Source organism: Chrysemys picta, chromosome 4 (assembly GCF_011386835.1).
Source record: "Chrysemys picta bellii isolate R12L10 chromosome 4, ASM1138683v2, whole genome shotgun sequence".
Lineage (NCBI taxonomy): Eukaryota > Metazoa > Chordata > Testudines > Emydidae > Chrysemys > Chrysemys picta.
Genome location: NC_088794.1, coordinates 22977059 through 22999680, shown reverse-complemented (window position 1 = coordinate 22999680; position 22622 = coordinate 22977059). Strand labels below are relative to the sequence as shown.

General features: G+C 49.2%; 1 protein-coding gene across 3 annotated transcripts in view; it reads right to left on the bottom strand.

Annotated features, from left to right (window-relative positions):
• ITPR3 (inositol 1,4,5-trisphosphate receptor type 3) overlaps positions 1-16084 on the bottom strand; it is a 108637-nt gene extending 92553 nt beyond the window's left edge. The window contains exon 1 of one of the 3 annotated variants that reach the window (XM_065591656.1): positions 16029-16084. The gene's annotated coding sequence lies outside the window, so the exon portion shown is untranslated. Of the gene's footprint in view, positions 1-12907; positions 13037-16028 lie in introns of those variants that run through there. The other 2 variants (XM_065591655.1, XM_065591657.1) reach the window with 2 other exon arrangements.
• Positions 16085-22622: the final 6538 nt, after the last annotated feature.

Here is a 22622-nt window from a genome sequence, read left to right as displayed (position 1 = left end):
CCTATTCCAGAGTGGTGAAGGTGAGAATCAGAGAGAAACTTATCTGGTTTTAGCTGCAGTGAAGTTTTCTCAACATGGGCTCAGAGAAAATACCTCCAGAAATCAAACATATTGTTCTAGGAATTAGAGCACAGGACTCCCCGATTCTCTTCCTTGCCCCATCACTCTTTTGCGGTGTAACCTTGGAACCAGTCGTGATCCCTCCGTGCCTCAGCAAAATGGGGTTCGTGACGTCAGTCACTCACACGGGGTTTGGTTAATTAGCATTTGCAACGTGCTTTTGAGATCCCCAAGTGAAACCCGCTTCAGAAGTGCAAAATATTGTACTGAACCAATGCAAGGCTGGCCTGATTTCTGCTCACCAAGAGAATAGGGGACATGAAGCAGAAACCATTTCAAATAATGTTATAAATAAGATCAAGCTCAGACAGTCAGACCCCATTTCTAGCAGTCTGGTTCACAGCATCACAGGACTGGGTATTTTAGCTCAGCAACCCATCCAATTTGGTAGTACTGGCCAATACTTTATGTTTTGAAGGAAGGTGGAAACATTCTCCCAACACACCTCATTGTATTGTAAAATGCTGTCCAGGGCTGGGGGAGGGAGGGGGGCAGGGTAAAGAACAGGTTCAGATACGTGGCACTTATAATCAAAGCCCTTTACAATACTGGTAAAGGCTCATTATGCCCATTGTACAGATAGGGAAACTGTGGCTCCGATGCAGGTGACATGACTTAGCCAACACAATGCAGTGTTCTTCCCGGCTCTGCTATGGGTAAACCCCAAATCCTCTGCTTCTCCAACTTGATGTTCTAACAATTGGGCCATGCTGCATCCTAGAGGGCAGCTCTCCAGTTAAATGGTTAATCTATGGAGCAAAGATGCATCCGAAGAAGTGGGCTGTAGCTCACGAAAGCTTATGCTCTAATAAATTTGTTAGTCTAAGGTGCCACAAGTACTCCTGTTCTTTTAATCAAAACCTAGGATCCTAGTCACCCCACATCCCCCCCCCCCCCCCCAACAGTAGGACAGATCAGATCCACAAAATCCAAAACTTCACAGTCTCAGCCCCCCCACCCCCTGGGGTTAAATCCCTTCGAGCTCAGCTGGTGCAAACCTTAAGCTTCACATATGTCAGTACTGGATACAAATATATCCATCCCCGTGACATGGAGTAAATGGAAGGGCCTCACCAGCCACTAATAAACTATTTGAAACAAGAATCCAGCACTGTGGGCAGGCAATTTCTCGGAGATTACTGTATTTGTCTGTTGGTTCAGGAGCTGAGCCATCGGCTCTCTGCATCATAACCACCACCCCAGACATGCTATAATCACTCAGAAAGGCACTGCCTGCCACGTGGCTTTTGCCTAATGAATCTCTGCTTATTCACTTGCAGACTGATGGACTTTTATGCCACAGTTTGCTGGGGGGAGTATGAAATTGGGTGGGTTTTGCACCCCTCGGGTCTCAGTTTAAGATACTGGATTAAATGCAGGAGACAAGAGCAGAGGATGTACTGTATGCGCAGGGCATGGTAGAGGACCCAGGGCTCCCAATGGATGCTTAAGCCCTACTGACTGACTACAGCAGGAGTTCGGGCGAAGGAAAGGGCCAGGACTGGGCCCATTACTCCATAGCCAGGTAGACCGAGGGCAGGCCTTAAGCCCTTTGGGTCTGAATAGACGTTAGCTGCTTGGTCAGACAGATGGGCGGCCAAGTGGAGGTGTGAGCCACTGGACACATGGGTTGTGCGTCCCCAGTCCAAGAGAGTGGGGGCACGTTGTTGCTCCCCACTCCAGAGCCCAGCTCTTTAACTCAAGCTGTAATGACTCATGCTTGTAGCACTGCAGGCCCTGGGTTCAGACCCAACAGCTTGATAGTTCAACCCTCTGGGGCCAGGCTTGGGCTGAGAGGTTGTCAAGCCCGTGGTTGGCCCCTGGGTAGTGTCGGAGGGAGGTGGCCTCATCATAGGGGTCTAGTTTCTCATTTTGGGTTTTTAAAGGGACCACTAAGCTCGATTTGCTTCTAGAAGAGGGAGCAGTTTAAGGGAGATGGCCCAGGGAGCGAGTGCATAGGGGCTATTGCTGGAGGGGGGGGGTTAAGGAAGGATAGAAAGGAGGAGAGGAAGACAAGAGACAGGCCACAGCAAACCTGCCATTGTTTGGGCCACCTCTGGGCCTCCCGGCCCCATCTCACCTCTGCACTCCTTCACTCCACAGGCTTGGTTTTCAGAGGCACGGAGCACCCGCAGCTCCAGCTGGAGTCAGTGGGAGCTGCAGATGGCTAGCGCCTCTGGCAAACTAGGCCAGGAGCACCAAAGCAGAGCAGCCCCTTGGCACAGGACACCATGGGATGCCCTGCCTGCCTCCCTGCTGCCAGCAGTGCTCATTCCCCGCTCCTGCCATTCTCTGGGCCCCAGGCCCTATGGCTGGGGGAGATAGGGCAGTTATAAATAAGAGTTTCCTTCCTCCCCCTTTAAGCCACATGATAAATAACGCTGGAGTTTCTCCCTCCCGGAAAGGAAGTGGCTGTGGATGCGAGGCTGGTGACTCAGTGCAGTAACAGCAGAGTCATCCCCCGGCTCCAAGGTGTGGTCTCCATGCCTGGCACAGCTGCAGACACATTCCTTTCCTGTGGTGCAATCCACCCCTCCATGGGCCGCTGCTTCAGCACCAGGTCCTTCCCGCCTCGCCCAGCGCCCTAGAGGCTCCTTTGAGGCTCCTCTCCGCCCACCCGCACGCCCTGCTATGCTGATCACTTTTCACACCGCTGCCTTGTGTAGCCAGGCGCCTTCCCTTCCCGCCAGCATCTGTATGGACTCAGCCACAGACACTTTTCATCCAACAGGTTCCCACACAGGCGAGGGGAAGAGGTGGCCACAGAGGACCGCTTTGGAGCCAAACACCTTTTAAAAGGCCTGGGGCCACAGCCAGGCTGTCCATCACCTCCAGTTTGTGATGGGCTGCGCTGTGTAGTCATGGCATGGCAAAGCGGCAGGAGCAAAGAGCCAGGGAGGAAACAAGGGGGAAGCACTCACTGGTGGGGCAAGGCTGTAGGATGGGAACATGACAGGGGGCAATCTGTCTGAAGGGACCGGTGCAAGCGGGTTGCCTGGCAGAGGTGGGTCTTTGAATATGGAACAAAACTGCGTTAGAGACCACATGGCGATACCTTAACATGAGCCCTTAGGGCAAGGGGGGGCCTGTTGGGAATGGTCCTTCACAGCACTAAATAACCAAAATGGGCATTTGTCATCCAAAGCCACTGTGCCCTTAACACCTAGAGCCAAAGGGAAGCCAGGGCTGGCCCAGGCCAAGGGCTGAGAGCTCCTCCACATGTAAAGGGGTGGAGAGAAGGAGGAAAAGGCTGAGGTAAAATACTGTGGTCACGCAGCTAGGGTGTGGGTCACAGGGTTCTAGCCTGGGCTCTGCTGCTGACTTGCTATGTGACCTCATACGAGCAAGTCACTTCCCGCTCTGTGCCTCGGTTTCCCCACCTATAAACTAGCACGTAAGTGAGAGCCAGTGTGTGGCGCTCAGGAGAGAGACGGGGACTAGATGGATCTATAGCTTTACAGGGGAAAGCTAAGGCGCTAGTTAGGTACGTCAACACGGCAGCGGGAATGGAGCCGCCCAGCCCAGACAGATTCCTGCTAGCTGTGCTTGGGCTAATGCACTGAAAACAGCAGCATGGACATTGTGGCTCGGGCTGTAAAGCACACCCCCTGGGTCGCTAGCTAGCCTCGTCTCTGCCACCATCCATGGGTATTTTTAGTGAGCTAGTGAGAGTCTGTCTACCCAGGCTGGGGGGCCTTGCTCCCAGCTGCAGTGCAGACATACCTCTAGAGACCAAAGGGGGAGTGGGGTGATTGGGGCCAAATAACCTTCCCCCTAGTCAGGGGGAGTTACAGCCCCCAGATATGCTCAGTCCTCTGAGGGCACGAGTCAGCAATAGCCCCAGTTCTGGAGCCTTGACTCTTTATCTCAAGCAGGAGCAGCTCATGCTTTTAGCTCTGGAGATGCCTGGTCCAGTCCACAACATGCCGGCCCTCACAGAGGCACAGGGAGCAGGAACAAACTGCAGCCTCTGAACGGGACTTGTGCAAAGACTGCTCCCCGATAGCATCACTGGGCCACTAGCCACCCCAAAGGGATCACAGACCAGACCGAGCCAGTGCAGGCATGCGCTAGGAGGTGGTAGAGTGGGTATAAATGCCCACCTGAGGCACAAGGTCTTCCTAAGCTCGCCTGAGACAATTCAGCACACAGGCCAATGCCCTGGCTCTAGCCATCTGGTGCAATAAGTCAGGGTTGAATGTATAACAAATAACTTGAAGTCACTCAGCCAGCAACTGCTGGGCACTGGAAGAGCCAAGCAGCTCACAATAGGAAATAGAAAGTAACTGCAGCCTCCTTTGTTTCAGGAGGAGACACTGGGGCCCTTGTATCCGTAACAGAGTCAGAGAGGAAGGAATTCTCTGGCAATAAGAGCACATAGAAGGGGGATTCTTAGGCTGCGAGACAAGTTTCTCTCCCACCCCGCTGGCTTTGGCTACGTTCTGAGCTCAGCTGCTGCCCAGACACACAGTGAAATCAGGCAGGGTTCTGTGTGGCGGCTTTCATGCAAGCGGTGTCTGCCCTCCCACCCCAAAACACTTCTCAGAGAGCCGTGGAGGGCAGAAGAGACAGAGCCAGACAGGCCCAAAGTTCATAGCTACTTGGATCCAGAGGTTTATTTTAGCCTCATTCACTTCTGATCCCACCTGGGAATTAGGAGAGACAATAAGAGGGAAAGATTCAGGGAACACAGTGAGGAGCTGCAGGGAAGAAGGCTCTTGCGCCATCAGTGCTGATGCTATGTGAAGAGACAAAGAGGTGGCCTGGTTGGAGTGGAGGAAGATGGGAGGGGAGGATAGGAAAGGTCCATGAAATCTGTTGCAGCAGTTCTATTGTGGGCGTGAACACACCTAAATGGGCTACAAAACCTCCTGGCAAAATGCGTTGCATCCCCCTCTAGTGGGCTGCTCCAGTATAGAGGATAAGAGTCCAGTGCAACTTCCATCTAATGGAATTGCTACCATCAATGCTGAAGGTTTGATCCCTGCTAACCAGCCCATCAAGGGGGTTGATCTGAACTTCTACAGCGCTGCACACTGGAGAAACCAAATAGAATTTTCCTTTTAAAAAAGGGAGGGGGAAATCAATGTTTCCTTGTGCAGAGTTTAATAATCCCCTGTGGTCACTCGATTAATCATCTAAACAAAGGCCAGTCACCTCCTCTGCTCCTTCTGCTCGCTCATAATGTAGGATTTGTAGCATCCTAAGGGGTCCTTTGCATGGCAACATACCCTGATGAAATATCCTGGGGGACAAAGTCAGCTGGTTAAGGCAGGAGGAGAAATCGGGCTGGCAGAGAGGGAATGCTAGTTCAGACACAGATATCGGTATGGTATGGGGGAAAACACACATTTACTGGCAAAGCACACTGCTCTCTTATTCAAGTTCTTCTCTCTTGTCAATTTCACCAGAAAGTCCCTCAAGCTTCCAACAGGTCCATTTCTTAATTTATGGCTCTTTCCAGCTGGTAGACGCTTGTGTTTTAGGGATATTCATAGAATATCAGGGTTGGAAGGGACCTCAGGAGGTCATCTGGTCCAACCCCCTGCTCGAAGCGGGACCAATCCCCAACTAAATCATCCCAGCCAGGGCTTTGTCAAGCCTGAACTTAAAAACCTCTAAGGAAGGAGATTCCACCACCTCCCAAGGTAACCCATTCCAGTGCTTCACCACCCTCCTAGTGAAAAAGTTTTTCCTAATATCCAACCTGAACCTCCCCCACTGCAACTTGAAACCATTACTCCTTGTTCTGTCATCAGGTACTGCTGAGAACAGTCTAGATCCATCCTCTTTGGAACCCCCTTTCAGGTAGTTGAAAGCAGCTATCAAATCCCCCCCTCACTCTTCTCTTCTGCAGACTAAACAATCCCAGTTCCCTCAGCCTCTCCTCATAAGTCATGTGCTCCAGCCCCCTAATCATTTTTGTTGCCCTCCGTTGGACTCTTTCCAATACTGCAGATAGGGGATGCTTTGTCAGGAATCCAGGAAGATTATCCAGCCCTGCCACTCATCTGCTGCTCAGAACTTTTGTCAGGACCAGCCCCGGAGCTATCCCGAGTTTGCACTGATCTCTACGGCCATAAGCAATAGCCCCTCCCACGAGTCATCAGCAGGGTGCAAACCTCACCACCAGAACACAGACCTCTGCCACTTGAGCTAAAGGAGTAACTCCATTAGGTGGCCACAGAAAGCGGTTATCCTCTGAGCAGACTAGCTACTGGAGGGGGCACAACACACACACACACACACACACACACACACACACACACACACACTGCAGCTAACTTCATTCCCTTTGGCAGTTTACAACCTTTGGCAGTTTACAAAACACCATGTCCAGAATGCAGCTTGGCTGGGAACACGTGCCCAGAAGCTGGGAATTGGGAATCAGATGATCTAGCTGCAATCAGGAGAGGAGGATCAGCCCTGGGGAGGAAGGGGGTCAGGCCAAGTAAGGAAATTATGAGAGGGGGGGGAAGAGCTGCGTTTATGAAGTGTCACCTCGTAGCTGCTGATGAGCAGAAGGAGAGAAACCATGAACCAGAATTTTCATCCTCCCATGCTGTGAAGGGTTAATTGAATTCAGTACTGATGACACTTTGTACTTGGGTTTAAAAATATACTCAATCCCCTGTTGGCTTAGCTCTATGTGAGTTGCAGGTAAATTTCCATAGTTGAGCCAATAAACTTCCCTAGGGAAATTTAGGCTTTTGTATGATTAAAAGGGGCAAAAATAATAGTGGGAAATTAAATATAGTATGGAACAAAAAAAAAACCAATTAGCAGCTGCCATTAGCGACACTGGGCCAGCACTGGGACGGGCGCCGCAGTCAGGTGGAAAGGGACAAGGCTAGGGGAAGCATTAAAGAGTGGCTATCGGAAATCATAGCCGGCTTCTTCTGGCACAGAGATTCTCTCACTCCCTGGCTGGGCCGGGCCTGGCGATTGGACCAGGGAATTCTAGGCTTGGAACTGCCAAGGCCCTGCGGGCAGCTTGCCCAGAGCTGGGCAGCCACACGTAATTGGCATGTAAATTTGGTAGCATTTTTATCAAAAGCAAACACGTCCAAGAACAATTTGCTTGTGCGTGTAACTTCCTTGGTAGGTGAATACAATCTGAGCTCTCCAATGGGGTGGAGAACTGACATATGCCCTTCCCCATTAGGCAGGGAGCAGCCAGCAGCAGGGACTGGATGACACCGCCTCTTTTTGCCCCTCCACCCAACTTTCACCCCTCACCCTGCTGACACCCCCTCCCCCCTGACACTTCCCCTGGTAACTTTCTACTCAGCACACTTCTTTCACAGGTTGAAAGTCAGCAGATCGCTCCTGGTTAATTGCCTGGTCTGATCAGCTGATTGCCAATGGGGGCCAGGGCCAATGGGGACAGGCTTAACTACTTTGCAACTAACTGCCTGATTTGTCGATCACTGGCCATTTCATTGGCTCCTGTTTAATCGATTCACCGATTACTTGACTGGCTCCCCATCTAATGCATTTGCTCTACATTCACTGACCTGTACCCTAATCAAGATCTCCCTCTAAACACCCTGAGCCCTCACTGTCCCCTTTCTTCCTACTTCTCTTCCACATCTTCTTCGTCAGCCTCTACACATCTTACCTCCATCTCACCCCCATATTTCCACTGCCTCTTCTGCCACCTCCTCCTTTCCTCCAGTGACACTCCCCCCACCCCATCCTAGCTCTCCCACCACACACACACACGTAAGAATTGCAGGGTTTTTTTGTACCCCCTCCTCTCACTCTTCACAAGTCATTAGTCTTCAGACTACAAGCCCTTCGAGGCAGAGACTGTACAGTGCCCAGACTTATTGGGGGCCCGTGGGGTGCTCTTGTAATGCAAATATAAAAAGACACTGGTAGTAACATAAGAACTACCATTCTTGATCAGACCAGGGGTCCATATAGGCCCCTATCCCGTCCCTGACGGCTGATAGGATCAGATGCTTCACTAGAAGACAAGATACCTGAAAATTACATAACAACCTGCTCAGAAAGGAAGTGTCTTCCTCACCCCAGGCAGTCAGCTCATGTTCTAAAACCTGATGGTTTTACACCCAGACATTCATGGCCAGATTTTCCAGAAGTGCCCAGTTCCCAACACGCTGAGCATTGCTGCCAACTTGGCCACTTATTATGGAGCCTAGGTGGGAGCTGAACTCTTGAAAACCTGCCATTTCTAGATCAACATAATTTATTCCCAAGAAGAAAATGACAGAGTGCCACACTGTCAGGGGTCTGGAGCACATGACTTATGAGGAGAGGCTGAGGGAACTGGGATTGTTTAGTCTCCAGAAGAGAAGAATGAGGGGGGATTTGATAGCAGCCTTCAACTACCTGAAGGGGGGTTCCAAAGAGGATGGAGCTCGGCTGTTCTCAGTGGTGGCAGACGACAGAACAAGGAGCAATGGTCTCAAGTTGCAGTGGGGGAGGTCCAGGTTGGATATCAGGAAAAACTATTTCACTAGGAGGGTGGTGAAACACTGGAATGCGTTACCTAGGGAGGTGGTGGAGTCTCCTTCCTTGGAGGTTTTTAAGGCCCGGCTTGACAAAGCCCTGGCTGGGATGATTTAGCTGGGAATTGGTCCTGCTTTGAGCAGGGGGTTGGACTAGATGACCTCTTGAGGTCCCTTCCAACTCTGATATTCTATGATTCTATGAACAGGGCCTGCTTGGAGGGTAAAACAACGCTGCTTCTCTCAACAGCTCTCCCGTGAGCATGGAGAGATTGATTACTGAGTCAATTAGCATTTCCTCTATATCCCAGCGGCCTGCACTGGCCCCACTGCCTGGATTGCACTCAGCGTACAGCAATGAAAACGCTTATCAGCGAGTGGATGGGAAGTGTACTCAAGTGCTAAGTGCAGGCCGTGGGCACCATGCCCATAACAGGTGGGAGAGTTCCAGTGAAAGCACACATCCCAATCTCACGGCTTCAGAGCTCAGGAAGGGGCCGTTCTGAATTCTTCCGCTGGCTACACTGGGGGTTAGGTCAGCTTAACTACGCCGCTCAAGGGTGTGAATTTTTCACACCCCAGCCAGCGTCCTTTAACCGACCTAATTTTCTAACGTAGACCAGGCCTAAGAAGAGGGGGAAAGTAAAGGCCTGGTCTACACTAGAAAATTAAGTCTGCTTAACTCTATCCCTCAGGGGTGTGAGAAATCCACACAGAGGTGGATTACCTATGCTGGCATAGGTAGAGTCTACACTGACGTGCTGCAGCGATAGCATTTCAAGTGTGGACAAGCCCTAGGAGGTCTCCATTCCCTCCCTTCTCTCTGGCCTTAAAACTTCATCTAAAATAGCCGGTTTTAGATTCATCCCCTCCCCTGGTAACTTTTTAATACTCATGACTGCCAAACAAACTTTAAATTACAGCCTTGGTAGAACCACATGCTCTGCTACGGAGTAGCTTGAGTTACTGCTAGACGGGCCTATGACCAGGCTTCCCCCACCCCCAGCAGGCTGAGCCACTAACTCACTCCCTGGGGAAAGCAGGTAAGATGCGGGAGCTGAAGGGAAAAGATATTGCCTGTCAGCTCAGCTTTCCCCAGGCAACAAGGTGCCAGGAACAAGGGCGGTTAAGTAGCCCCGTGGGAGGCATGGCCTCCAAGGTTTGCATTTGGGATCGGTTTTATGAGCCTCTTTGATGTGGGGATGAAAGGAAATGCACTGTGGGAATGAATGGGCTGATGCAGCCGTTTTATGGCACTGGGCTCCATGGAGCAGCTCTGTGTAAATTGGAGTCACACCAGGGGAAAAAGGAGAATTGGCTCACTGCGTGGGAGTTGTGTACTGCTGGGTGGGATTGAGAGGCATGGGAGTTATGTGCAGGCCTTGCACGCTCTGGGGATATGCCTCCATCTCACCAGTGCAAACAAGGACATTTGCATTGGAGGAGCTCACTGCCATTTCCAGCAGGGGGTAGCCACTCTGCTGAGAGTCACAGCTTGCTTGGCCTACCATAGGGGTTTGTGTCACTGCAACCGAGGGCAGCCTCAGCACCTCTGGGCTTGCTGCATCAGTTATGAAGAAAAAAAAAATTGCTTGAGCCCCTGGACCTCTTTCATTACAAATTAATCACTGCTGCACCCACCCTGACAGCTGACATGGGACAAATCTCCAGTGTAGACAAGGTCTTAAGAAGAGATCCTGGTGCTAGGGTGGCTGGAGGCATTTTGCCATTGGATTTCATGGGATCCTAGTTGGCCCAGTAACACTTTTGGAAACACTGCATCCCACCTGCATGATTCTTGGGGACCCCCTGGAGCCTGACCTCGCCAAGCTGAACTCCCAATGGTCTGGAGGAACAAGCACACGGCTAGGAGTCAGACAGACCCGACTTCTAGTGCCAGCTCTGTCAGGCCCTACCCCAGTCTCTTCATTTTGTGCCTCCATTTCCCCAACGATAAAACTGGGATAACACCACTCACCTCACAAGGAGTTTGTGAGGACTAATTAGCTCACTCAGTCTTGCACAAGACTTTGAACGTGCAGAGCACGACATACTGTAAGTTATTGCCAATTCCCACTGGGGTCAATTTATGATCACCTGGGTACTCCTAAAAGGGCACAAACTGTTACCAAGGAGTAGGAGACTGCTAACACCCTGCACCTGCTGGCAGGGAGAACCCTGCACAAGACTCACATGGCACTATAGCTAGACACACAGGGCAGCCCCTGAGAGGTGAATTATTCATAGAATCATAGAATATCAGAGTTGGAAGGGACCTCAAGAGGTCATCTAGTCCAACCCCCTGCTCAAAGCAGGACCAATTCCCAGCTAAATCATCCCAGCCAGGGCTTTGTCAAGCCGGGCCTTAAAAACCTCCAAGGAAGGAGACTCCACCACCTCCCTAGGTAACGCATTCCAGTGTTTCACCACCCTCCTAGTGAAATAGTTTTTCCTGATATCCAACCTGGACCTCCCCCACTGCAACTTGAGACCATTGCTCCTTGTTCTGTCGTCTGCCACCACTGAGAACAGCTGAGCTCCATCCTCTTTGGAACCCCCCTTCAGGTAGTTGAAGGCTGCTATCAAATCCCCCCTCATTCTTCTCTTCTGGAGACTAAACAATCCCAGTTCCCTCAGCCTCTCCTCATAAGTCATGTGCTCCAGACCCCTAATCATTTTTGTTGCCCTCCGCTGGACTCTTTCCAATTTTTCCACATCCTTCTTGTAGTGTGGGGCCCAAAACTGGACACAGTATTCCAGATGAGGCCTCACCAATGTCGAATAAAGGGGAACGATCACGTCCCTCCATCTGCTGGCAATGCCCCTACTTATACAGCCCAAAATGCTGTTAGCCTTCTTGGCAACAAGAGCACACTGTTGACTCATATCCAGCTTCTCGTCCACTGTGACCCCTAGGTCCTTTTCTGCAGAACTACTACCTAGCCATTCGGTCCCTAGTCTGTAGCAGTGCATAGGATTCTTCCGTCCTAAGTGCAGGACTCTGCACTTGTCCTTGTTGAACCTCATCAGGTTTTTTTCAGCCCAATCTTCTAATTTGTCTAGGTCCCTCTGTATCCGATCCCTACCCTCTAGTGTATCTACCACGCCTCCTAGTTTAGTGTCATCTGCAAACTTGCTGAGAGTGCAGTCCACACCATCCTCCAGATCATTAATAAAGATATTAAACAAAACCGGCCCCAGGACCGACCCTTGGGGCACTCCGCTTGAAACCGGCTGCCAACTAGACATGGAGCCATTGATCACTACCCGTTGAGCCCGACGATCTAGCCAGCTTTCTATCCACCTTACAGTCCATTCATCCAGCCCATACTTCTTTAACTTGGCGGCAAGAATACTGTGGGAGACCGTATCAAAAGCTTTGCTAAAGTCAAGAAATAACACATCCACTGCTTTCCCCTCATCCACAGAGCCAGTTATCTCCTCATAGAAGGCAATTAGGTTAGTCAGGCACGACTTCCCCTTGGTGAATCCATGCTGACTGTTCCTGATCACTTTCCTCTCCTCTAAGTGTTTCATAATTGATTCCTTGAGGACCTGCTCCATGATTTTTCCAGGGACTGAGGTGAGGCTGACTGGCCTGTAGTTCCCCGGATCCTCCTTCTTCCCTTTTTTAAAGATGGGCACTACATTAGCCTTTTTCCAGTCATCTGGGACCTCCCCCGATCGCCATGAGTTTTCAAAAATAATGGCTAATGGCTCTGCAATCTCACCCGCCAACTCCTTTAGCACCCTAGTACAAGCCAGGGCTTTCTCTCTACCCTGTTATTAATGGGTCTAGGACAGGAATCTCTGCAGCAGGCCACTAAATATCAGTCCGTCTTCCATAGCAGCCATCTGGGGATCACTGCCCTCTCCTGGGGAGTGGCTCCTTACTTTGGAAGGCATGGAAAAAGATTTGGCCATTCACAAATGGAACAATGCGCCAATCTTCCTCCATGAAAGGAGCTGGTGCATTTGCATCTGGCCCTTTTGAGGTCACCTTGAGGGGAATCCTATGCTGTTTATTGCTCAGGCTCTGGTTAGACAAACATCAAGATAAATCAGAGCCCAGCCCTACGCACAGTTAAATAAGCAGGGAAGGGGTCAGTTTTCAAAGCACCACAAGACTGAAGCACAAATGCTGCTGAGACATCTGCCCCAGGTAGATGCTTCCCCCACACGTATGTGCATCAGCCATTTAGCAAGGGCACACACACACCAAAACCCTGCAATGGTCTAAGCCCCGCAAAGGGAGCAGGCTGAGGGACCAAAACACTCACAGCTGTGCACATTAGCTCAGTGGGTCTCACCTGTTTGTCTCTCTAGGGTAGGGAGTCCATGCTGTGCAACCAGGCTGGCCTTGAGTCAGAGCACTTACTTGTTGCTTTTTCTTGATAGAGGGAAGCACAGGCTGCTGGCTAGTGAGACAAAGCCCCACACCTGGCTCCTACAGGAAGTAGCCCCCACCTTTTCAGGCAGAATGACAGATGGACTACTTTTAAAGGCCTCATCACATCTAATTAAGGGGGGGAGGCTGAGTCAATGTACTCAGGGGCTCTTTTTCCCACCTGGAGCCTGTTCATAATTAGAGAGGGTCCAGAGAAGAGCAACATGAATGATTAAAGGTCTTGAGAACATGACCTATGAAGGAAGGCTGAAAGAATTGTGTTTGTTTAGTCTGAAAAAGAGAAGACAGAGGGGACATGATAGCAGTTTTCAGGTATCTAAAAGGGTGTCATAAGGAGGAGGGAAAAAACTTGTTCACCTTAGTCTCTAAGGATAGAACAAGAAGCAATGGGCTTAAACTGCAGTAAGGGAGGTTTAGGTTGGACATTAGGAAAGAGTTCCTAACTGTCAGGGTGGTTAAACACTGGAATAAATTGCCTAGGGAGGTTGTGGAATCTCCATCTCTGGAGATATTTAAGAGTAGTCAAGTATCAGAGGGGTAGCTGTGTTAGTCTGAATCTGTAAAAAGCAACAGTGGGTCCTGTAGCACCTTTAAGACTAACAGAAGTATTGGGAGCATAAGCTTTCATGGGTAAGAACCTCACTTCTTCAGATGCAAGTAATGGAAATCTCTAGAGGCAGGTATAAATCAGTATGGGGATAATGAGGTTAGTTCAATCAGGGAGGGTGAGGTGCTCTGCTAGCAGTTGAGGTGAACCAACCCATGCAACAAACCTCGATGCCAACTCTGCCCACATATCTACACCAGCAACACCATCACAGGACCTAACCAGATCAGCTACAACATCACCGGCTCATTCACCTGCACATCTACCAATATTATATATGCCATCATGTGCCAGCAATGCCCCTCTGCTATGTACATTGGCCAAACTGGACAGTCACTATGCAAGAGGATAAATGGACACAAGTCAGATATCAGAAATGGCAATATACAAAAACCTGTAGGAGAACACTTCAACCTCCCTGGCCACACAATAGCAGATGTAAAGGTAGCCATCTTACAGCAAAAAAAACTTCAGGACCAGACTCCAAAGAGAAACTGCTGAGCTCCAGTTCATTTGCAAATTTGACACCATCAGATCAGGATTAAACAAAGACTGTGAATGGTTAGCCAACTACAGAAGCAGTTTCTCCTCCCTTGGTGTTCACACCTCAGCTGCTAGCAGAGCACCTCACCCTCCCTGATTGAACTAACCTTGTTATCTCCATACTGATTTATACCTGCCTCTGGAGATTTCCATTACTTGCATCTGAAGAAGTGAGGTTCTTACCCATGAAAGCTTATGCTCCCAATACTTCCGTTAGTCTTAAAGGTGCCACAGGATCCTCTGTTGCTTTTTATGGCTTTTTAATGCATCTCCTGCGGCTCTTTGCAGCACATGATATTAAAACACTGTGTGATTTAATGATTAACCAATCAGGATGCTTTTACTGTGTTATTAATCAACTGTAGTTGATAAAATAGTAACTTGGTCAGTCAATTTGCTGGGAGAATAATAGAGTAAATGAAACAGTGAATTCACACTACTGTGGCTCTTTGGGGTAATGTTGATCCCTAATTTGGCTCCTGAACCACTGAGGTCTGAATATTACTGTTTTAAACCATAGGAGACAGTCCCAAGCTAACAGAAGAGACAGTAGCTTCCCATGTGTAAGGGGACTGTTGCCCCTTACTAACATTCAGTGGGGGTGTTTTGGTTGGCTGCTCCCAGCACTAAAAGGGGAGGGGTCGATGGGAAATCAGGACCCTGAGACTGACAGTCCCCAGGAACAATGGCAAGAGGCCAATGCTCCAGGTCAGCCTGATTGACAGGGCGGGCAGGCTAATCAGCATGACAGGAGGCCAGGGTGGGTCTCGTCCTCCGTGTGAGTTGGAATTGCCTGGGTCAGACTGAGTGGGGCCTAGCTAAGGAGAAAGCAGGGGCCCAAGCTGAGCTAGGGAGCAGAGCCGGGCCAGATCCAGAGGGGCCAGAGGCGCAGCCACAGAGCCAGAGATGTAGCCCAGGGAGAGCAGATCCTGTGCTGGGAGCAGAGCTGCAGCCACAGAGCCAGGTGTGGTGAGCAAGTGGGGCCAGCCAAGGGGGGACCTGGGCAAAGGGCCCAGCACAGAAAGACACCCCTAGCCAACGGCCCTCGCAGGCCAGACCGGGAGGGGGACCGTAACCCGACGGGGGGCTGATGCTGGGAAGAAGGGTCCCACCACTCAAAGTGTTGGGGTTGTGTGGCCACCACCATTGCAAGTGTCCAACCCGCAGCATCCCTGCAGCACAGCCAGGGTCTGAGAAGGAAATCTGGGACCTACAAGGAACAGACTGGGAACTGCCCTGATGTCCAGAGACACTGTTTGTAATGTTCCCTGCCACAGAGCGGGGTGATGTGTTTTCCTTTAACCTCTCCCATTTTTCCTTATTCTTTTCTTTAGATTGTTAATTAAACAACTTGTATTTGCTTTAAATTGTATGGAATAATCAGTGGGTCAGGGAGGTGCCCAGTGCAGAGAGGGTACCCCGGAGTGAGGACACCCTAGCCCCTGTCCTAGGTGACCACAGCAGGGTTGGAGGTTGAGCCCCCCAGGAATCCTGGGCCCAGCCTTGTTGGGGTTACGAGGACTCTGCCAGACAGGAGAGTGGAAGGGGAGCCCTCAAGGGCAGGGAGGCCTCTGGGTAAAGGGAGTGGGAGCGAGGACTCAGATCCTTTCGCTAGCCCACTTCACCGGGGTAGTGCAGAAGCCAGGAAAGTTCCTCACAGTAGCGGGACCATTCCCCCGCTTACACATGCATGGTTCAGAGGCTATTAAAAAAGGAAATACAGAGACTTTTTTATTTACAGGACCATGGATGGCTTTTAAAAACTGGATTGTGGATAATAGCAGATTAATGTTACATATTATACAGCACCTTTCAGCCCACCAGATCCAAAAGCATTTTGTAAATGACACTAGATAAGGATCCCTTCACTTACCATTAAGGTACAGCAGTTTGGGCAGACTTCTCAGAAGGGCTCGGAACTCAGCATGCTGGGGGCGGAATGTTGTTTAGAAAACTTGGCTCTAATTGTGCATTGCCGAGCTCCTGAAAATCTGGCCTCAGCTGGGCAAGGGGCACCAGCTGTTTGAAACGTATCCAGCAGCACTGGCAACTCTTTAGGACAGGAAGTGAAGCACGGTTATTGGCGTGAGGCTGTGTGGTGGCAGAATGCAATTGCCCCAATTGGAATATCAAACTGGGACATGAATCACACCGACTTGTAAAGCACCATGTTCTCTCTAATGGCCCCAAGCAGTCAGGACTACCATTAACATCTCATCTGAAGGCCTCTGGTAGCACTGCAAACCCTAGCCCTGTGCTGGGACATTAGTTCATTATTAATTCAGAGAGACAACACGGTTGTGTTTCAGATTACTGGGAGCTGCTCCAATCCAAGCCACAGCACTTGCTGCTGAGGTATCATTAGACCACAGCTAGAATGATGAATGCAGTGTAAAAATATGGATTGAGAGGTGAATAACTGAGGTTCATTGATCCTGTCCGACCGCTTGGCCGTGCATCTGGCAATGATTAAATTCCCATGGTCCTCCCCCATCCTGCATTGCGCTCATTATAAAACCTGGGATGGATTTTCAGGGGGCTGGTCCTTTGGTTGTTCCACAGTTCTGGTCAGGAATATAGAAAAGATGTTGCTAGGGCTTTAAACACACACCGTTGCAGCACATTAGATTTTCCTTGGCCATCTCCCATGCAAATAGCAAGCAGACCCAATCTTGCTTAGTTTATGTACGCTATACCTACTCGGTATGGCACTCTGTCCCCCTCTAGTGGTGGCTAAGCTTCATGGAGGTTGATGTACCTACCATGGCTAAAGGAACAGCTACACTTACTGTGGCATTAGCGTACAGACACTGCATGCCCAGCTAGCATGGGTATAAACAGCAGTGTAGACGGTAAGGCCTGGCTTAGGTGAGTAAAGTGTCCTACCCCCAGAGTATATATCCTAGAAGAGCTGTCTACATGCCCAAGAAGTGCTCACCACTGCCTTCCACCTGCCAGAGCCTTTCCTTGCTGTAGTGAAAGGCTCTGGAAGTGGGGAGCTGCCAGAGCCTTTCACTGCAGCACGTAGCTGCACTGCACAGTGACAAGTGTGGACACGGCCAGCCTTCACTGTGGCATGTAGCTATATGTGTCGTACCTGTACTGTGCATGCTGCCATGAGTGCAGACATAGTCTAAGAGCTGGCTCTTTCAGTTCAGGCAGTAGCGGCTCATGCATTGAGATCCAGAGTTCCCAGGTTCAATCCCTGTTTCTGATGACCCACCTGGGGGCATAGGAGTTATGTTTGGAAGATCCCACACTAGGAGAATCCAAGGCCTTCATCTGGGAAGAGAAAGGAAGACTCTCCTTTTGTTTAGGGGTGGAGCAGGAAGACAGCCAGGACTCATGCCAAATGATAGGAAGTGAGACGCTAATAGGCTGGAACTGAGATGGCTCAGACTCAGCCCTCTAAGGGTTAAACTTCATGTCTGTTTCCCATCCTCCTCTTATTACCCAAGTGGCCTGCATATGCAGCTTTCTGAAGTTGCTAGGTGCAAATGTCCGGCCCTCAGGATATGTTCAGCCAATGGAAACATTCTGGTGCTGTCATGCTTTTGCCTCATGTTCTTGTGGATTTTATTAATCAATATCTTGGTGGCGGAGGTGTGGATTGAAATTTGGAATAAAACAGAGTGTGTTGGTGTAATGTGCCCCACCAGAACAGGGTTTGAATTCAGCACCTTCAGCATGAAAGCATATACTTCTGCTTTTTTGCGCTAAAGAAGTAGTGCCGTTAGCCTGCTGCAATAGTAGGCTATTATCCCATGTGGACAAGCCTCTAGAAGGGCCATGGTGCATATTTCACAAGCTCACTCATGTAGACGAACTAAGCTCTTCCGCTCTTACAAAACAATGTCTGTTTTCTTTTGCAGTTTGCCTCCAGCATTTGCATTACTTTTCATTCCAAGCACGACATGAAGGATTTGCCTGAAAACAGGATCTTTGTTTCTCAACAGTGCATCTGCTCATTATTTTTCCCATCTTGGAGTCCTAAGAATCCTTTGTTGGTTAAATTACATCCAGTTCCACAGCAGCCAGTTGTCATGCTACTGACCAAGGTTGTGACATCATCAGGTGCACATCTGAACTGAGTCTGAAGATTCTATTTCTGCACAAATGCCTTGGAAAGAGGAAATCTGGGACGTACACATAGAGAAGCAGGAATGTTACTGGAAAATATTGGGCCAGAGCCTCAGCTGTTGTAAATTTGTTCTTGTATGAGACTGTGACACAGAGGTCCATTGGTGGTTCACTACTCTGTGTCAGCAATTCTTGTGGGGCTTGATATACTCACCACACCTAACACACTGTTGTCATAGTATATCCCCAAAAGGTCCAGTAATATAGCACTGGAAAACTAATAACTCACTGATCATTAATATTCTTGTGTGGTGTATGTAGGGGGTGTGCACAGAGTTATAAATACTTGCTAGAATTATGTTCTTAAAATGTGCTTGGCAAGCAATGCATAAGCCCAGTCTGTCCTGGACAAAGAAATGTGTATTTGCCTGTCTGTACCAGCCTGGTCATTGATGAAGTGACAATGAAGGTACATCTATAAACAAGCTAAACAAAGCCATCAAACTAGTGAGTGGGGGAGACAGCCTCTTAGGTATGTAAACAGAGGGATCTGGACCTCAACTGATAAGCAGTTGAATCAACTAATTCTATACAATGTTACTGTATTACGCAAATGTATTCTGTAAGGGCTTTTATGTGACACACTGGGAATTAAATATCACAGTGAAATGTCTGCATTAACACTATGAGTTATGGCTACTCACTGATATGCTTTAAAGTCTGTGACCAAACACCGAGAGCAATAGGTTTTCTCCCAGACAGGAGTAAAGGCAGCTATTTTCCTGTCTCCAATGTCAACTAAGCTGCGAGGAATCGAAACAATGGAAGCCCAATTTGCATACAGGGGGATGGAGACTTCACCCCTATGAGGCTTCCTATCTCTTGAAGCAGGGCCAATAAGCTTTTGGATGACAGGGAAGAGAACCCCATGGAGGTCCATCACTTGGGGGATTCAAGGGGCCAGAGCTCTTAAAATCACAGAATGTTGGGTTCTTCAACCAATGGGGCTGAACCCTTTGGGAACTGAATATAGATGAGAAACCTGCATAGGCAAAGATTGTAACTTGCTGACGTTACGTTTTAGTCTTAGATACCTATTTTTACTTTTCTTTGTAACCATTTGTATCCTTACACTTGGTATCACTTAACTTTTTGTTTAATAAACTTGTTTTACTTTTACACTATAAACCAATCCAGTGCTGTGATTGAAATAAGAATGTGTCAAACCCCAGTTCAATTAATAAACTGCAGTGTATTGTCTCTTTAAAAGAGCAATGGACTTAACTTCTGTGAGCGTTCAGTGAGACAGCTGAATTCTGCAGAGACACAGTTTGGGGGAAATTTGGGAGAGGCAGGTGTTGGGGTCAGTTTGCAAAAAGTAATTGGGTGCTGCAAGCCAGCATGTGACTTGTACTGTGAGCCACAGCAGAATAACATGTAAGGCGCCCTGAGTTACAGGGGTGACAACTCCTCACTGGACTGGATTGAACCCTGACACATTCCAGGGACACACAGGTATTTTGATGATTTCAATGGGAGTTAGGCACCTATGTACTTTTGAGGACCTGGCCAAAGAGACTGAGTGTTTCATGACATTAGGTCATGCAAGAAGTCTATGGCAGCAAAGGGTCTCCCATGTCCCAGGGTGGCACCTACCACTGGAGCATGGATCTTCTCAATAAGATGCTTTATGTGCTCCACCGTTTGATAATCTAGTTATGTCAACACATGGAAAAAATGAGGTTTACAGAGGGTTGTATATCACACAGCATTTGTTCATGTCCCAGATTTGCTCTCAAGTATCACATGAATGTTTGTAAACAAAAAGTTCTTAAAATACATTTTACAGAATGTAGGAATGCTATGTGATCTTACAGCTTCTTGTGAAGTAGATGGGCCAGATTCTGATCTCACTCATGGTGAAATAATTGGGAGTAATTTAGTAAATTTACTTCCAATTAACATCACTAAAGACATACAACTCAAGAGTGCCAAACCTTGACAGTCACACTAGTTGACAAACATTTACTTGCAAAGCAAACATTGTCACCACTTTGTTAATGACAAGCGCCTTCAGACAGTTGGGTGGGCAGAGTGCAGATGGGATTGTTAATTGGAGAATTACATTCCATGACCATTCTTTTCAAAGTCTAAATTCCACTGGAAGGGAGCATAGCATAGTGGCTAGCTCACTTGATTTGGAATCAATTCCCAGCTCTGTCTCAGGCCTGCTGGGTGACCTTGTGCAAGTGACTTTCCCCTGAGTGCCTCAGTTTCTCTATCTGTGTGTCCCCTCCAAACTCTGCCATCTCACTGCTCGCCCCTTATCCAGGCTGTTAACAGATATACCAAACTTCATCAGCCCTAGAGTGGAACTCAGGGGGACCTGACTATAAGGTTTTGTCCTGACAAGTGTTATTCCAATGCTGTCTTTAGCCATTTTCTAATCAATGATGGTGCTTTGCTTTTCACTTGTGGTGCTTTGATTTCTTCAATAGCCTCTTGTGAGAGACTTTGCTAAAGGCTTGCTGAAGGCAAGGAGAGTTATGCCCAAGTAAGGACCACAGTGGTAGGCCTTATGTCAGGCTAAAAGGCAGTTTGAGAGAGCAATGGGCTGGAACTCAGGAAACCTGGGGTCTATTTCTGGCTCTGCCATGGGCCTGCTGAGTGACCTGGGGCAAGCTAAGTATTACTATTAAAACTCCACTTATTCTGATCTTGGTTAGGCAAATGTAAATTCAAACTAACCTCACTTCCTGGATTGGAGCTACTCTAGATTTACTGCTGCATAAGTAAAGATCAGGACAGGGCCTTTAGGTAAGCACCACTCGGCTTCACTTCCCAGCCCTGCATTGCTCCTAACGGCGTGCTCTATTGCATAAGCCTGAGTTAGAAGTCACAGTCATACAAGGTACACATCTGAGTTTCCTCCAGATGGATTCCATGAAGCCATCCCATTTCCCTTTGCCGTCAGTCCTAGCCGATCACCTTAGTCTCCCATTTAATTACCACTGCATTTACCGCTTGACAGCAAGGGAGCTATTGCTGCAGCAATAAATCCCAGCCCCATCCTTCTCTGCACAGAGATCTATTGGGACCAGCGAGGTGCCTCTCCAAGACAGAAAGGTCAGTGCAGATCTTGGAGGATGTTACACTTCTGCCTCCAACCAAATGGCTGGCCAAAATGGTTTCACAACGTGGGAGGTGGATTCCTTGGAGATAAAGTTAGGTCAGGCCTTAAACCCAGCTGTATCCTGGAAAAAGCACTGTGAGAGCACACAGCGTCGCTCCCTAAAGGTTACCTTAGGGTTAAGGGCCTGTGGTCACTGCAGCATTCTGCACCTGGATTCTCTAGCACTCTGGTGCAGCACGCTGGAAGTCCAGGTCAATTACAAACTGGGGGTGTTCACTGACCCAAAATACAAGCAGGGTAGAAGTGACTTATGTTTCTGTCAAATTCAATTTCTTGTCTCTATCCTTCAATCGCTAGTTTTCCATGCGCTGCGGATTGTTGCATTGATGGCGCGTAACTGCTCTGGAAGCATTGGCTGGAGGTTCTGACAGGTGGGCAGACGTTACCTGGGGCTTTTGGCACCCCGGAAGGCAGGCTGGGAACATGGGATGTTCCATGCTGGCTGGATAGTTCTGCGGAAATGATCGGCAGTGAAATAATGAACCAGGTTGCCATTTAAACTGCTGTCCCTGGTTTCGGAGTAAACGCTCCCTGGAGGTGAACGGGGATAGTTCACACCTCTCAAAGCTATTGTTTCAGGCTGTCGCCAGGTTCAGGAATGACATGCACGTTCAGAAGGTTCCTTGTGGCCCTAACAACTAGGTAAGATATTTTGAAACCACTGAAAGTTTAGATGGTGGAGCATGATTCTGCGGTGAGGGAGGGTGTCCATGGGAAATTCGGCAAACTTCATAGAATATATGGGACAGGGGTTAATAGAAATGGAGAGCCATCTGGGTGCCTTGGCCGTGCCGGAGCACAACAGTCCTGCATCCATAGCTACGTGGCAAAAGCAGGTGCATGATTGCCTCGTACCCTAGCCTCCATGGAGCCCCTGGAAATAAACCAGCATGGCACTAGGGCTGGGAAACGTTCAAAAATAGCCGCAGCTCTGCACAGGAACACCCCTGGGAACTGATGTGTACACTGCTGGCTTTGTCTTCTGGCAGGTTGGCTGGGCGTGTGCTTCCTGTCATAGAATTCCCAGATTAGCACGGGCCTTGGGCTGCCAACAGCTGCTGCAGCTCAGCTCATGCAGCCTGTCCGGAAGAGCCAGGGATTGGTCCAATTAGGAGTCTGAGGCCAAGGCAGAGTTTGGAGAACACTTGCCCGAGGTCACTGGTTGAAGCGCTCAGCGCTGCTAAAACATGGGGT